The sequence below is a fragment of the Diceros bicornis genome, chromosome 4 (assembly GCF_020826845.1).
Source record: "Diceros bicornis minor isolate mBicDic1 chromosome 4, mDicBic1.mat.cur, whole genome shotgun sequence".
NCBI lineage: Eukaryota > Metazoa > Chordata > Mammalia > Perissodactyla > Rhinocerotidae > Diceros > Diceros bicornis.
The window spans coordinates 39,795,816-39,812,734 of NC_080743.1; the positions used below are offsets into that span (position 1 = coordinate 39,795,816).

The 16,919-nt window shown below is 33.6% G+C and overlaps 1 pseudogene; it reads left to right on the top strand.

The window, feature by feature from the left end:
• Positions 1–310: 310 nt before the first annotated feature.
• LOC131401025 (ubiquitin-like modifier-activating enzyme 5) overlaps positions 311–16,919 on the top strand; it is a 36,473-nt pseudogene continuing 19,864 nt past the window's right edge.

A 16,919-nucleotide genomic window follows, 5' to 3' on the forward strand; every position in this document is an offset into this window, starting at 1 on the left:
AATAAAATGATAGATAAATAAAATAAAATCTCTGCCTCACATTACTCTCAATGCAGTGGGAGTGACAAACAAGCAAGTGCAAGACAATTTGATAAATGTTGAGACAGAGATATGGCCAGAAGCAGAAAATATGGCCCACATTTGGATCTACCTGTTTCAGTCAGGTTTGAGCAGAGAAGCTTAACCACTAGGAGATGACATAAAACCACAAGATAAGGTGGTCTGGAAGGAAAAATGGACATGAGGTAGGATAAGTGAGGAAAAGTGGGAATCTGCAAGTGTGAGTTAAAATCTACCACAATGGACAGTGATGTCAGTATCCCACAACCTCCAAACTCCAAACACTAATGATGACGGTCATCTGTGTGAAGGGTTTGTGCCATTTGATTCTGAGTTGAATAGGCACCTGACCAAGATGTCAGTGAGGCTGAAGAAGGAGGACTGGCCAGACCTGGGAAGAACTGCAGTCCTGGCTGCTGCCCTGCACCAACAAAGTGAGAAAGCTGATAGGCAACAACGTGTGAGAGCAGTGGTAACCATGGGCCCTGCATCAAAGACCTCTGTGTAAAAATGAATTCCTACCTGTTTCTTTTCTGCCTTCTATTTCTTATACAAAAAAAAAAAAAAAAAAACTCTTGTAGCTCACCATAATTGGAAACAAAAGGAAGGGAATTCTGGGAAAAGTTATTCCAGTTTAGCTAAATTGATATGATGAAAATCCACTCCATTGCCTATATATTCAAGGGATGTTAGATATCAGAGATGGGAAACCTGAATGAGTAAAGAAGGCATTAACAAGTTGAAAAGATCTCAATCATATTTGAGCAATGTTTACTATTGTAGTAAAAATGTGTAAGGTACTCATACAGATGTACAAAATACTCCTAATTTTTCTGACTTCTAACAACTTTATTTTGTACAGTGTGGTTTCATAAAATGTGAACTAGTACAAAGTTTCCTATCCTAGAAATGTTTAGTTTACAATTATCAAATGGGATGTATACTTTGATGTTCATATGGATTTAAAACAGATGGATTAACATTAGGATGAGGATGGTAAGATGTCAGACTGATAGTAGTGGGCATTCAATATTTTTTAATTAAAGGAGGATACCGTTAAAATAAATGCTTGCATTTCTGATGTAATAGAAAATAAGTTCTTTAAAAACACATTTTTTGAAAAAGTAACCATGTCAAAATGAGTTTTACAATGAAAAACATAATAAAAGGGAATTGCTTTTGTGACTATGTATATCTTTCACATATGCAAGTCATAAAATTTTACATTCACAAACAAATAATATTCCAGTTATAAAACATAAAAATAAATTATTCATTAGTAAAATGAGAAAAAAGGAAGAATAAGTGATATGCTAAGAAAGGAGAGAAAATGGAATTATATAAAATGCTCAATTAAAACCACAAAAGGCATGGGGCCGGCCCGGTGGCGCAAGCGGTTAAGTGCGCGCGCTCCGCTGCGGCGGCCCGGGGTTCGCTGGTTCGGATCCCAGGCGCGCACCGACGCACCGCTTGGTAAGCCATGCTGTGGCGGCGTCCCATATAAAGTGGAGGAAGATGGGCACAGATGTTAGCCCAGGGCCGTCTTCCTCAGCAAAAAAAAAAAAAAAAAAGAGGAGGATTGGTGGATGTTAGCTCAGGGCTGATCTCCTCACAAAAAAAAAAAAAAAAAAAAAAAAAAACAAAACCTCAAAAGGCAGAAAAATAGTGGAAGAAAAAATAGGAACAAACAACAGGGAAAACAGTAACAAATATGGTAGATATTAATCCAACTATATCAATAATCACTTTGAATATCAATGGTCTAAATGCACTAATTAAAAGACAGAGATTCTCAGAGTCGATCAAGAAACAAGGACCATCTATATGTTATCGTCAAGAAACCCACTTTAAATATAATGACACATATAGATTAAAAGTAAATAGACGGAGAAAGCTATGTAATGCCGACACTAATCAAAAGAAAGTAGGAGTAGCTATATTGTTTTCAGACAGAGGTGACTTCTGACAAAAAAAAATATCAGGGATAAAGAGGAGTGTGAAAATTTGCCAAAACTCACATAAGAAGAAAGAGAAAATTTGAATAGGCCTATATCTGTTAAATAAACGGAATCAATATTTAATAACCTACCAAAACAGAAAGCACCAGGCCCAGATGGGTTCACTGGTGAAGTCTACCAAACATTTAAGGAAGAAAGTGTACCAATTCTCTATAATCTCCTACAGAAGACAGAAGCAGAGGGACTGTTTTGTAATTTATTCTATGAGGCCAGCATTACTCTAATACCAAAACCAGATAAAAACATTACAAGAAAAGAAAACTATAGATCAATATCTCATAACCATAGATGAAAAAAATCCTCAACAATGTATTATCAAATCAAATCCAACAATGTATAAAAAGAATTATACAGCATGACAAAGTGGGACTTATTCCAGGTATGGCTGGGTAAACATTCAAAATACAATTAATGTAATCTATCACATCAGCAGATAAAAAAAAAAGAAGGAAAAGAAAAATCACATGATACAGAAAAGCTTTTGACAAAATTCAACACCCATTCATGATAAAAACTCTCACTATTTAGAAATTGAGGGGAACTTCCTCAACCTGTTAAAGAATGTCTACAAAAAACTTATAGCTAACATCATAATTAATGGTGAGAAACTAGAAGTTTTCTCACCAAGATCAGTGCAAGGCAAGAATGTCCCCTCTCACCACTCTTTTTCAACATTGTACTAGAAGTCCTAGCTAATGCAATAAGACAAGAAAAGACAGTAAAGTGTATAATAGATTAGGTAGGAAAGAATAAAACTGTCTCTGTTCACAGATGATATGATAGACTATGTAAAAAAATCCAACAGAATCAAAAAATAAAAAAACTTCCAGAAGAAATAAGTTATTATATCAGGGTCACAAGATACAAGGTTAATAATAAACAAAAGCCAATTGCTTTCCTATCTACCAGCAATGAACTAGTGGAATTTGAAATTAAAAACACAATACCATTTACATTAGCACCCCCAAAATAAAATACTTAGGAATAAATCTAAAAATATACATATGCATCAGAGCTATATGAGAAGAACTACAAAACTCAGCTGAAATAAATCAAAGAGATAAATAGAGAGATATTCAATAATAGTTCCTGGATAGGAAGACTCAATTTTATCAATGTCAGTTTTTCCCAGCTTGATCTATTGATTCCGTGCAATCTCAATCAAAATCCCAGCAAGTTATTTTATGGAGATGAACAAACTAACTCTTAAGGTTATGAGAAGAGGCAAAACACCCAGAATAACCAACACAATACTAAAGGAAAAGAACAAAGTTAGAAGACTGACACTACATAACTTCAAGACATGCTATAAACCTATAGCAATCAACAGAATGTGGTATTGGAAAAATAACAGACAAATAAATTAATGGAACAGAATAGAGAGCTCAGAAATAGACCTACCTAAATGTAGCCAACTGATCTGTAAGAAAGGAGCAAAGACAACACAATGGAGCAAAGCGAATCTTTTAAACAAATGATGCTGGAACAACTGAACATCTATATGCAAAAGACAAAAAAACAAAAAAAAAGAATCTAGACACAGACCTTACACCTTTCACAAAAAATTAATTCAAAATGGATCACAGATCTAAATGTAAACTACAAAACTATAAAACTCCTATCAGATAACTTAAGAGAAAATTTAGATGACCTTGAGTTTGTTGATGACTTTAGATAAAACATAAAAGGCATAATCTGTGGAAGAAAGATTTGATAAGCTGGACTTCATCAAAATTAAAAACATCTGCTCTGCAAAGGACAATACCTAGAGAATGAACAGACAAGCCACAGATTGGGAGTAAAATATTTGCAAAAGACATACCTGACAAATAGTTGTTATCCAAAATATACAAAGAAATCTTAAAACTCAAAAATAAGAACACAAAAAAACCTGATTAAAAAATGGACCAAAGACCTTAACAGACACCTGGCCAAAGAAGATATACAGATGAAACATATGAAAAGATGCCCCACATTATATGTCATCAGGGAATACATGCTAAAACCATGAGATACTACTACACATCTATTAAAGAACGGCCAATATCCAAAAAACTGACACCACCAAATGCTGGTGAAGATTTGCAGCAACGGGAACACTCTTACATTGCTAGTTGGAATACAAAATGGCACAGCCACTTTGGGAGACTAGATGGTGGTTTCTCACAAAATGTAACATATTTTACCATTCAATCCAGCAATCACACACCTTGATTTTTACCTCCAGGAGTTGCAAACTTATATCTACACAAAAGACAGCACACAGATATTTATAGCACCTTTTTTCATAATTTCCAGGACTTGGAAGCAACCAAAATGTCCTTCAGTAGGTGACTGGATTAATAAAGTGTGGTACATCCAAAGAATGAAATGTTTTAAGCTGTGAAAAGACATCGAGGAATCTTAAGTGGATATTACTAAGTGAAATAAGCCAATCTAAAAAGTCTACATACTGTATGATTCCACCTATGTGACATTCTGGAAAAGGCAAAACTATGGAGACAGTAAATAGATAGTGGTTGCTAGGGGTTAGAGGGGAGGGAAGGAAGAATAGGCAGAGCACAGAGAATTTTTAGGGCAGTGGAACTACTCTATATGATACTATAATTGTGGATACATGCCACTATACATTTATCCAAATCCATAGAATATCTAACACCCGGTGAAACCTAACGTGAACTGCGGACTCTGGATGATAATGATGTGCCAATGTTGGTTCAAATGTACCTCTTTGGTGGGGGATGTTGATAATTGGGGAGGCTGTCCATGTGTGGGGACAGAAAGTATATGGGAAGTTTCATACTTTCCCCTCAATTTTGCTGTGAACCTAAGACTACTCTAAGAAATAAAGTCTATTTAAATAAATAAATAAATAAATAAATAAATAAATAAATAAATAAATAAATAATTCTTTAGAGAGGGAGGTTTACACACCAGCTCCCCAACTTAGATGAATAGGCATTATAGCAGAGTGGGTAAAGCTCATGCTGAGAATGTGAACTGGGCTGCATTCACACCCTGACTTTACTGTGTATCCTGACTCAGTTTACTTAATATTACTGTCTCAGATTTTTCCTGTGTAAATAGGAGTGTTGATATTATCTAGGTCACATAGTTGTTGTTGTTGTTTTTTTGACAGACTCTAAATAAAATATTTCCTATAAATGAAATCTGTTGAGTGCTTACCAATTATTAAGCATTGTGGAATTCTTTTAAAAAGTTTAAGTATGTAGGCTGTGAAAGGTTAGTTTTGCTTAGATCACTTGTTTCTATCATACCTCCACCCACCTTCCTATCACAAGTGTTCCAAATAATGTTCCTTCAACTTTATGTTTGTGGTGCACCCCGACTGCCTTAAATATAACACAGCTTGTTTCAGCCTGCTACCTATGTTGATGTGAAAATCACATCAATAATGACATCCAGACCCAGTGGTCACATCATTATATTCTACCTTACATTCTTCACGGCATTTTGACCAATCTTCTATTTTGTTAATTTATTTTCTTCTACAAACTCCCTGCAAGTGGACATTCTCCAAGTTACTGCTGCTGACACCATTCCTTATACATTTTGCTTTGGAGAGTCTCATCTGCACCTTTGGGCTCAATCATCTCTATTTGTAGCTAACTACAAAATCTATCTACTATGATTTATATGGATAAATATATAGTTAGATAATATATGATATAATTATATATTAAGTATATGTATATACTAGTATCTGTAATTCTGTATAGCTGTATCTATAGCTATATCTGTCCCTAAAATCTGTATACCTCTTTCTCCTAAATAAGAGATCTACTTTTGCAAACAGCTGCTGTTTCTTAAAATTGACATGTATACTACTAGATTATAATATAAAAGTCTACCCACAACATAAAATCTCATATGTTTTCTATTGCTATATTCCTAGATTTTACAAGCCTTGCTAAGTTGTAGTACCCGCTAAAATGAGTGATTGTATCATATGGATGAGAATAATTAAAACTTTACTGGATACTTGCATAGAATAAACTTAACTCTTTTTGCATTCTCCTAGTATCTCTCTCATGCTCAAGACCCATCCTGTCATATTCTCTTGCTCTGGCAGTTTCCCGTCCAAGAATCTACTTTAGGGGAATGGGGGGGATCTTATTCCCACCCACTTTTACTTTAAGAATCCTGATTTTTATGCCAATGGTTCTCTCTCTAGTCTCCTTTGAGATCTCAAAGTGGCTCCTCAGTCCTGGCTATAAAGAGGTCATTTTGGAATGCGGACAATCTGCCCGCCACACTGGATGCCACTTTTTGTTTCAGTAGGACCCCAGAGCAGTGATGTTGTCGCTTCAAGGAGAAGTACTTCAGCTTTTATTTGCAGGACGACTTCTTATATAAGTTTTAGATGTAAGCCAGGGGGGTATCTGGAAACAAAATCTTAAAAATACAGTCAATTCCCATTGTTCACAGTATTTATGTTCTATAAAGTTGCAGCAAACACTGAATTAGCAAATACTGAACTGTTGCTCCTAGTAAAATACAGGGTCAGGTTCTTGAGAGCCTCTGGTCACAACATTTTTGACAACTGAAATGCCATTTGCAGTATGTAGAATCCTTTGGTAACGTTCTTATTAAACAAACTAGTCTCATCAGCATTGAAAATCTGCTCTTCAACATACCTCTTTTCCTGTCTAACACTTAGTACGTTTTTAAAAAGTTCTTCCATAGCCTCCTGATCTGCAGAATCTGCCTTTTTGCAAGTTTGACGTTTCCCATGTCATATATCCTGTGGAAACATGGGATCCTGCCAGAACTAGCCAGGAAGAGTTGAACATTTTCCTGATCCTGGGTAACATGACTGTAAATTTCTTTGGCTTTCAACCTCACAACAGTGTTTTCCCTGCACTTCTTTTTATCGGTCTTCCTTTTCTGGAGTACAGCATTGTTGATTCAGTAATATTGAACTCACAGCCAACAACACTGTAACTCATGCCTGACTGAAGTTTATCTAATACACGTATGTTCTCCACAAGACACATCACAGCCTTCCCGCACTTAGGAACACTAGACAGCACTACAGCACTACACTTGGGGGCATTGTAAACAGCAAAATCACCAACAAAAGGCACAAAAATGCAAAAAATGTGACAATAAATACACCATGGAAAGGGCACTTTATTACATTATGGAAGCTGAAACAAGAAGGCAGAGCACAATCTCATTCAACCTGAAGTGGGAACAAGCAAACTGAGTGACACAAATTTTTCTCTGTTGCGAATGATAGCAAAAGCTCCTGTGAGTATAGCTTTTGTGAGGTTTCCAATTCGTTTTAGCGAGTAGGCTAATTTGCACGTATGGAATCTGTGAATAATGAGAATCAACTGTATTATGCTGTTCCCTGTATTCTAATTCTGGGGTATATTATGAGCTTGAATATATTTTATCAGTCCCAGGAGAAAGAGAAAAATCAATATGAAATATATAAAGTACTAATTAATCCATTCCATATCCATCATTGACACTGCCCTTAAGTATAAATTCTGTTTTTGATTTTATGACTTTTTTGGTACATCTTTTTCATTCAAAGAGATATTTAGAAAATCTCAGATGATTAAATATGATGAAATATCTAATTTGGAAGATTTGTGGGTTTTGTTTTATTATAGCTGGCTTATTTTATAAATACAAATGAAATATTTAAAGGTTCACAGAATAATACTATAAATTATGTTTATTTATATTCTTTTATCATATATTATAGAAAATATTTTTCAAACAATCCATGTGTCTGAATTTCAGAGCTAATGAGAGATGGTATGAACAATGTTCTCCACAGCAGAGATGTCTTAAGCAAAACTGCTGGGAAAGAATGCTCTTAGTATAAAAATATCCATATCTTTCCAGAGCAATCCCCATTCTGAAACCAGCTTTCCCTTGGTAAACACATCTTTAACACACTGGTAAGATTTCTTGTATTAAAATGGGCTAAAAAAGGGAAAAATGGAAAACAGGAATTAATCTTATGGGGAAGTAAATTCCATAGATACTTTTTTCATTTTTAACTACTACTTCTTCAAAATACTTAAGGAATTGGTTTCTATACAGAGCTTCCCGAGTAAAAATCCAAGGGAATACTGCTAAGACTCAAGAATCAGCATTTTTCCAAAAGTGTTTTGCAGAACTTTAGTGCCTTTGATATGTTCAGTATTACTTTTCATGGGACTTCTGTAGTCAAAAGAAATGTGAGCAGCTCTGCACATGATGTCCCTCTTGGATATTCAAAATAAATATTTCGAAGTGTCTTATGTTCAACTGATTTTGCTCTGTTGAAGCCTGTGTTTCCCAAGATTATTTGAGCAAAAATACATATTTAAGAAAGTGTGGGTAAGGCTTAAAGTTACAAGTGATGGAGTCAGACTGCCTAGCACCGTAAACCAGGGCAAACTGTTTAACTTCCCTTTAGACCAGTTTCTTCACATATAAAATGAAATAACAGCCATACCTACCTACCTTCTAGAGTTTTCTGAGCATTCTATAAGAACGATGTCTGCAAATATTAAACATTCTCAAAGCATCAGTTATTACAAAAAGGAAAACAGGCTTCTGTAGAAGACAGTTTGGGAAACATCATCAAAGGACATTCAATGCATTTAATACCTACTTTTTGATTTCAGTTTCTTTCAAAATTGAACTACATAAATTTAGTCTTGTATCTTAGATACCATTTTCTTTTGTAGATGAGGAAGGTAAACCTTGGAAAGACCAAAAGACTTGCCCAAAGTCGTACCACTCATTTGTCACACAAGTAGGTTAAGAAATCAGGTCTTCTAACTGCTAATTGAATAGCATTTTCTCTGCACTTGGCTGCCTCTCATATACTCAGATATTCACATATTGATTCTCTTTCAATCTAAGGGGAAAGACACTATGCAAAGAGAAAGGTGTTAGGAAATCAATTTCCTATTACATTAGTCATTAATGCTATTGAATATCATGCTTTTTCATCACCAGTCACTCCTTGAAACACTTCAAGGTTATGGTCCACTATGACAAAAAGATTTTTTCCTGCCCAAAATACTAGGCCACTAAACTTTATATTCTACCAGTTTGTACTTCTTTCCATCATATACTGTTCATTAATTATTCTTATAAATATATTTTGTTAGCATATTATTATTTTTCTTCTTAAACATGGTCAGTTTTAATTTTAAAGTTATTTCACAAGGGCATAAGCATCTCCTATTCTCAGCATCTATACTTTGTAATTTGTTCAGCTATTTGACTAAATAATATCCTATATAGTATGGATAATTGCTGGATTATTTCAGGTTAATTTTAATCCATCCATAGCAATGGTTTTCGTGTAACATTTAAGTCAGTCAATTATATGACTGATTCTTTAAAAAATGCAAATTTTATTAATTCAATATTGAGCATCTCACATAGCTCAGTATAAGACATTTTGCAGAAGTCAGCATATGTTGAAATACATAAAGGACACTTACGAAGTCATTAGAAAATGATGAATATGCCAATAGAAACACAGACAAATCAAGAAATTTTTTTAGAAATCCAATAAGCATATTTAAATTATCCACTTTTTAACGTAACAAAAGCAAACTAAAACAAAATCATGTTCAATAGAATAATTAACGCATGTGATGAAGTAGTCATTTACATGAACTGCTTAAATGATTCACTTGTATGAACTGCTTTTTTGAAATTTTCTGAAGGCCATTTGGGCATTCTCCCAAAGGCTTTCTTTTTTTTTAAAGATTTTTATTTATTCATTTTTTCCCCCCAAAGCCCCAGTAGATAGTTGTATGTCGTAGCTGCACATCCTTCTAGTTGCTGTATGTGGGACGCCGCCTCAGCATGGCCGGAGAAGTGGCGCGTCAGTGCGTGCCTGGGATCTGAACCCTGGCTGCCAGCAGCGGAGCGCACGCACCCCACCGCCTAGCCACGGGGCCGGCCCTCCCAAAGGCTTTTGAAAGAGTGAAAGGAAAGATATAGCTACAAGAGTGCATCTCACAAAGTTGTTTATAAAAATCCAGATTTAGAGTTTACTGAAACTTCCAACATTAAAAACATTGATTAACTACATCATGGCACATAGAACACATCAAAAACTATAAAAATGCAGGAAGAGCAGGGATATTACAGAAATCTGCTGAATGATTCAATTTTCACTTTAGGTGTGTAAAACTGTTTGATTAGGTTATATAACATGAGATATTAATAATCCCAATCTCTGGGTAGTGGATTTTGAATGCATTTATTTTATTCCTTTTTGCTCTTAAGTGTGTATTACTTTCACAATTAAAGTGTGTCCATGTAAAATTATGACACCGTAATAATTTATATTGTACTATTTCCTCATAGGGAGAAATCAGAGGCATAAAAATACAGTCATTGTTAATTTTTAATTACTTTGAAAGTATGATTAAAAATTAGAGTTTGAAAATATGATTTTACTATAAAAATATAAGAGAAAGACATAGAGATGTCAGCAGAATTTGCTTCTGACAGTTTTTAAAATATATAACCATGAAATTAGAATTCAGAATAATTATCTAAGTTAATATCTTCATTATCAATTTCACTATTATCTTAAATGATTAATAAATAACAGTTATGCTTTTATTTGTTTTCAACAAACCAGTTGCTATTAGGAAATATAATATTCTTAATGGATAAATTAGTATTTGATATTTTAAAATTCTTTGAAAAGATTACTTGGAGTAAATTAAGTACGATCTTTGCCATTTCTCATTTAAAGCACAGCATCATCATTCATCATGTACTCTGTAAAAGATATCTTTCCTGTCCCATTCTTTCAGATATCAATGTGTACCCCCACAACAAATGTTCTGTCCACTTTAAATCTGCATATACAAATGGAATGAGATTGTACTGGATTTTGTTTGTCTACTAACTAAATTTTCATGATGACTTTATTTAATGCAAGCCTTTGCACGAAGAGAAAATAGATATCACTTTAGCTTTCATTCAATAAGTAGGCCACTTTTGCAAGTGATGTAATGTTATGTATTCCATAAGCAAAGGACTTTAAAAAATCAGAAAGGATAATAGCATGACCAGTAGTCCATGGTAGGGCCCATCTAGTAGGTGAGCACCTATGGAAATCAAACATGACTGATAAAGTGCCTTATTTTGTTTGTTCAGTTGATAACTTTGTAGTAGCTTATACCAGTCTAAATGTTATAAAAGGTTAATCTAGCTATTGTACTAGTGCTTTTCCAACAGAAATATAACGGAGCCCAGTTACAAAGTGAGAAATGCCCTTTATACTTCAATGCTTTCTTCATTTCCAAAAGGGCTTTGTTCCTAACTAATATTTCTTATAAAATAACTTAACTTATTGCCAAATAATAGGAAAAGCAAATATTCTTTGCATATAAGTTATGCCAAACACTTTTCTAAAAAAGAAGTTCTAAAACTACGTGGAAATGGAGGAAAAGGGCAGAGAGAATCTTAGTGTTAGCAGGAATTTAAACATAAAGGATGCCAGATTGTTCTGCCTATATTTAATCCATCTTCCTGGGAGTTGTTGACCTTTGGAAAGGGCACTGAGAGTTGCCTAACTACGCAGAGAAAAAACATTTTCTATAAATACCCGTATTACAAATAATTGGAGTTGACAACATATTTCGTATTCCTATCATCATCTAATCTATCCATTTTAGTTTGTTAAAAGTCCTTTATTTCCCCTTCATCTTTCCTAATTTCATTCATATTAGGACACTATCCTTGATCTTCATTCTCCACTGTACTCACACGCACAATATATCCATTAAAATATCTAAATTAAAATAAATACCTAAATCTATAAAACTTCCTAAATAAATCCTCAAGCGTCAGGTAATCTCCTTCTAGTTAATGTTCCTTGTGCTTGAACACAGTTCAAATAGATGTTTTCTCAACACAACAACAATAATGGTTTAAGTATGGAATAGATATATGTTATGCAAAATCTTTAACCTCTGATTATCTTCAAGACTGATTTTAGTTCCATTGCATGATCTCTCATAAAATATTTTCCTTCAAAATAATATGGTTTAGGTTTTTACAGCTTAAATTCAATTTCAGTGGTACAGCAGCAATACATTTCTGTAAATAATACTTACAAATATTTTCATCTCAAAATAAATTACTGGAGTCAGCCCCATGGCCAAGTGGTTAAACTTTGGCTGCCTGGTTTCACGGGTTCAGATCCCAGACACGGACTTATTCCGTTCATCAACCATGCTGTGGAGGCCTCCCACATACAAAATAGAGGGGGATTGGCACAGATGTTAGCTCAGGGCTAATCTCTCTCAAGCAAAAAAAAGAAAAAAAGGAGGAAGATTGGCAATGGATGTTAGCTGAGGGCGAATCTTCCTCACCAAAAATAAATAAATAAATTACTAACAGATTCCAAGTAGAAGTAAGAAAGGCAGTGGGCCTAGAATTGAACTCTGACAACCTGCACTTCTTAACCTTTGTATTCTCCATTTTGCCTCTATTCTACAGAATGTGTACTTGTAAGGTTTATGTATTTGTTTTAGCTATCTACAATATCCCTCTTACAGTATAAATCTAACATCTCTGCAGTTTTTTACATTGATGATCACGTCCTCATTATTAAATTTACTGGCAGTTTTCCAGTTTTCACACTGTAGTACTGTCATCTTAATTCTCAGTTTCTGCTTCTAGCCTCTATATAATTTTTACCATCAGAGCAGGGATAGTAAATATGCTTCAACTTTGAGACTAACTGACAGGTGACAACTGCTTATTAGGAAGGATTTGAGGCTGCATCTATAAATCCTTTGACTATCACCTCCTAGCCCTCTCACAGAAATAGTGCTGCTTCCCATATATACTTCATAGCAACTTGCACAAACCTTTATTATAACCACAAAACATTGTACTCTAACTTTATTTGCGTGACAATCCGTTTCACTAGATGAGATCTGAGCCAGTCTGGAATGTTCACCTCTCAGTTTCCTGTTCCTAGCCTAGTGCTTAGCCCAGAGAAGCCACTCAGCAAATGCTTTTGAATACTTGAATAAATTGAAAAGTAAATGAATATACGCCAAATTATCTGGAGCTTTGATTTTTATGCTCGGAAGCTTGGACAATTTGATGAAGGAATTTGATCATGGAAAGGAAATCTTTTTCTTTATTTTTACTGGATACCATTTTATTGATCATCAAGAACTATATTAATTTGACTTAAAAATGAAATAAACTGAAAGATTCCCCAGATCGTGATAGCTTTGTTGAGAAGAACACTTTTAAAGATTGTTGGTGATATTAGCAGCCCCCAGCTACTAATATAAGCTGAGAGGAGTGAGTAAAATGACCCAAACTGGCACCGTGAATGTTATTTTCCCAATTATTATGTTTTGTCTCTTTTTAAAATATAATATTTTAAGATAGATTATATTTTCTCCTAATGTGTATATCTTATAGAAACTAATATAAGTTTCCAGACAGTGTGACAACTCGGAAAATACACCAGCCACCCTCCTAGATTCATTGCCCCACTCCTCCTTTGTTTAAAAAATAAGTAATCTTTTCTGAGTATTTGATAATAATTGGGTGAAAACAAATGAATAGAGGAGATCTTCTCTGATCTGCTTTGTATCTTGCCAAATGGAAAAAGCAAAGTGAGGTAAAACATACTAATCTATTATAGCATCTATATATGCAACTCTAACTCATATTGCAAACGCTTTTCAAAAACATGAGCCTTTCCCCAAAAAAAAGAAGCATCTCTACTTATGAAATATCAATATCAAATCTTTTGTAGCAGGAACAAAACTACTGGCAAAGAAAGCCACTGCCCTCCCCGCTAGTACACGCACACACGCAAAATGGAGATAGAAGTTATGTGAACACATGGTAGATTCATTTGGACGGTATTCCTTTGGATTTACATGCAAATAGGTTTATGAGAAGTATTTTGCCACATTACCTGTAATTAAGAAGCATCTCTTTGTCCCATTGCTTTAGAAGTATGGCTCTCTAAATCAGAAACAGATAATAACCCAGTTTACTTCAAATAGTTACTGTGGAAACTAAAAATAAATAAAAAAGAAAGCTTATTATTGGCCTCCATACATGATTCACTGTAAAATTCTTAGGTTTTGATTGACATATTTTTTTCTGTTTCTGTGTTTGTACCTATTTTCAGGAGCAATTTTAGACTTGCTAAGTTAAATTACATGTTGCATTCTACTGTTTTTGTTCTAATAATTTCACAATAAGAAAAGATATTATAACCATCAATCACCTTTAACTTTATACATTGCTATATGTGTGTATATGTATATATATATAATAAAGATATGTATATGTCCTTATCAGAAAAAGAATTGTATTGTTCTTTCATAATAAAAGGTATTTTTATGTAGTTCAAGGTAATTCTAAGCATTTGAATATTGTGTTTGGTACTTGTGTTTACGAACTTGAGGGCCAGTAAGGGTAGCTCCTACTATACGTCTTTCAAGGAGGATTAAAATAGAGCACACTTTGAAGCAAATTTCCAGTAATGAATGTGATTTTGCACATGATCTGTGGCTTAAATGAATAAAGTATCAACAAATTCCACAAAGTAAGTATAATTTGGCTTTAAAACAAGTAACTAATTTCGTAAATATTTATTTTATTTTATTTAAATCTCTAGAGATCACAATAAGGCATTACAAAGACTGCAATCTGACACACTATCTTTTTTTTTTTAACTGAGAAAACCAAAAGAGGGGCATTGTTTCCACAGACCTTCCCTTGATCTTGTGAATGCAGCCTTTCAAAATGACCCAGGGTGACAGCCGGCATTTTGTCAGTGATCTCAGGAGACAAGTACTAGAAGCTATGTTTCTTTTCCTTTTTTTTTTTTAAACTCTTGTTTTCAATAGACTCTATGTGGCAAAATATATCTATCCTTTTGACAAAATTTTCAAAAATCGAACAATTTTGCACCTTCTTTAAATAAAATAGAAGTATACACCTTTATGTCAGATGATGAGTTTACTCTGATAATATCTATTTTTTAATTAAAACTCTAATTAAAAAGTCTATTGATAATGCAAACAAGGTACTTGACTCTTTTTTTCCACAGTTGACTTTATATTGTTTTTTCTCTTGGTTTTTCATACTACACTGTAAACTTTTTGAGAAGCTTTACTTATTTAATGATTCAATTTTATTGTTGTGTTTGCCTTACTTAAAATAACGAGATAAGTTTTAATGGCAGTTATACATTTAACAGATTTTAAATCTCATAATTTATGACTCTTTTGGTCCCATTTTCTTTCATTTTTAATTTTCTTTTATTATCATTGGTGGTTTGCCATATCATTTCTTTTTTGAAGTATTCCCAATAACCTCCCATGTACAATAGTAGGAGAGTGAAGATAATTTCCCTCCTGTCCATCCTGGAAATGCCAGCATCTTCAGTCATTGCTTCAGTCATTTTTCAGCTGTTTAATTTGTCACCATTTTCCTGCCTTTCTTTCTTTTTTGTTTCCAATCTTAATGTAGAATTTACTGATCCTGGCTTTGTTAATTTTCCAAAAGCTATGGTAAACTCTGTCTTTGAACATCCTACTTCTATTGCACCCAACAAGTAGCTCAAAGCATGGATATCATAATTATATCTACTCATTGAAAAATAAATATTTCTTGCTCTATGGTTTAATTATCTTCATTTCTGTATGTATCTTTCTACTTGTATTTATTATTTTTAATAACAACAATGTAAAATTTTCATATTACATTGATTACATACAGGATTGTATTTTATCTGCGCAATAAATCTATGAGCAGGCTATTATTTGAGTTTACAGATACAGAAACTGAAAAGTTGTTTATCCTTCTGGTAATTGGAGAAGTCAGAGCACAAACCCAAATACAAGTTCAGTGATCTTTCTAGGGTGCCATAGCTGAGTAAGAGAACATGTTTACACCAAGTAGAATCTATATGTTCTACTCACCTTGTATTGTGTTTATAAAAGTGCTAATCGTAGATGAGAACCTATAAATACTGAAAATTATAGCTGACGCTGACTTCCTTAGGTGACTAGCAAGCTGATTAATTGACAGAGAAATAATGGAAAGCTGTCAAAAAATGTAAAATGCATGATTTTACAAAGGGTGCATGGCATTGTTTTCTGAATATGCCTTTCACTGCTCCAAACACTGAAAGGCACGCTGCGTATGTGAGAGCCTGGGTAGTACTTTTGACTTTCCATTTACATTTCCCTTAATTTACCTCCCTATCTTACTACCTCTTCAACCTCAGATAATAATTTATAGAATTCTATAATGGACAATGATCCCAAATATCAGTGTTTAATAGTACTAGTTATAGCTAATATAGGAAATTTTAATATTATTCATATTAGTTAAATAATTAACTTTCTATTAGCCTCAGGAAAAAATGTATGTTTTCCTCTGGATAGAGACACGTTTTTATTCATTGCAATCATGAGATCAACATAATATTATCTTATTTTCCATATTCACTGGAGTGAACAGATACTTTTTTCTATTCTATGAATAATTCAATAGAGTGAATTCTAATTTGAATTAACAGTCTTAAGAGTTTAGAAAGCATTAAATAAAGAGTTATTATCAGAAATACTTATTTTCTCAATTTACTTTTAGTTTACACAATTACTTTTAATTTCATTTATGAAACTCTAGAGATTAACAAGAAAATGGTCCAAATCACATTTTCTCTTTAGGGAGCTGAATTATAGTTATTAATTCTTGTTTTTTACAGAATTATTTCAACTTTATATTATCTTATTTTCATGGTACTATTCAGTGCAAAGTGAGTAAAAATTTCAG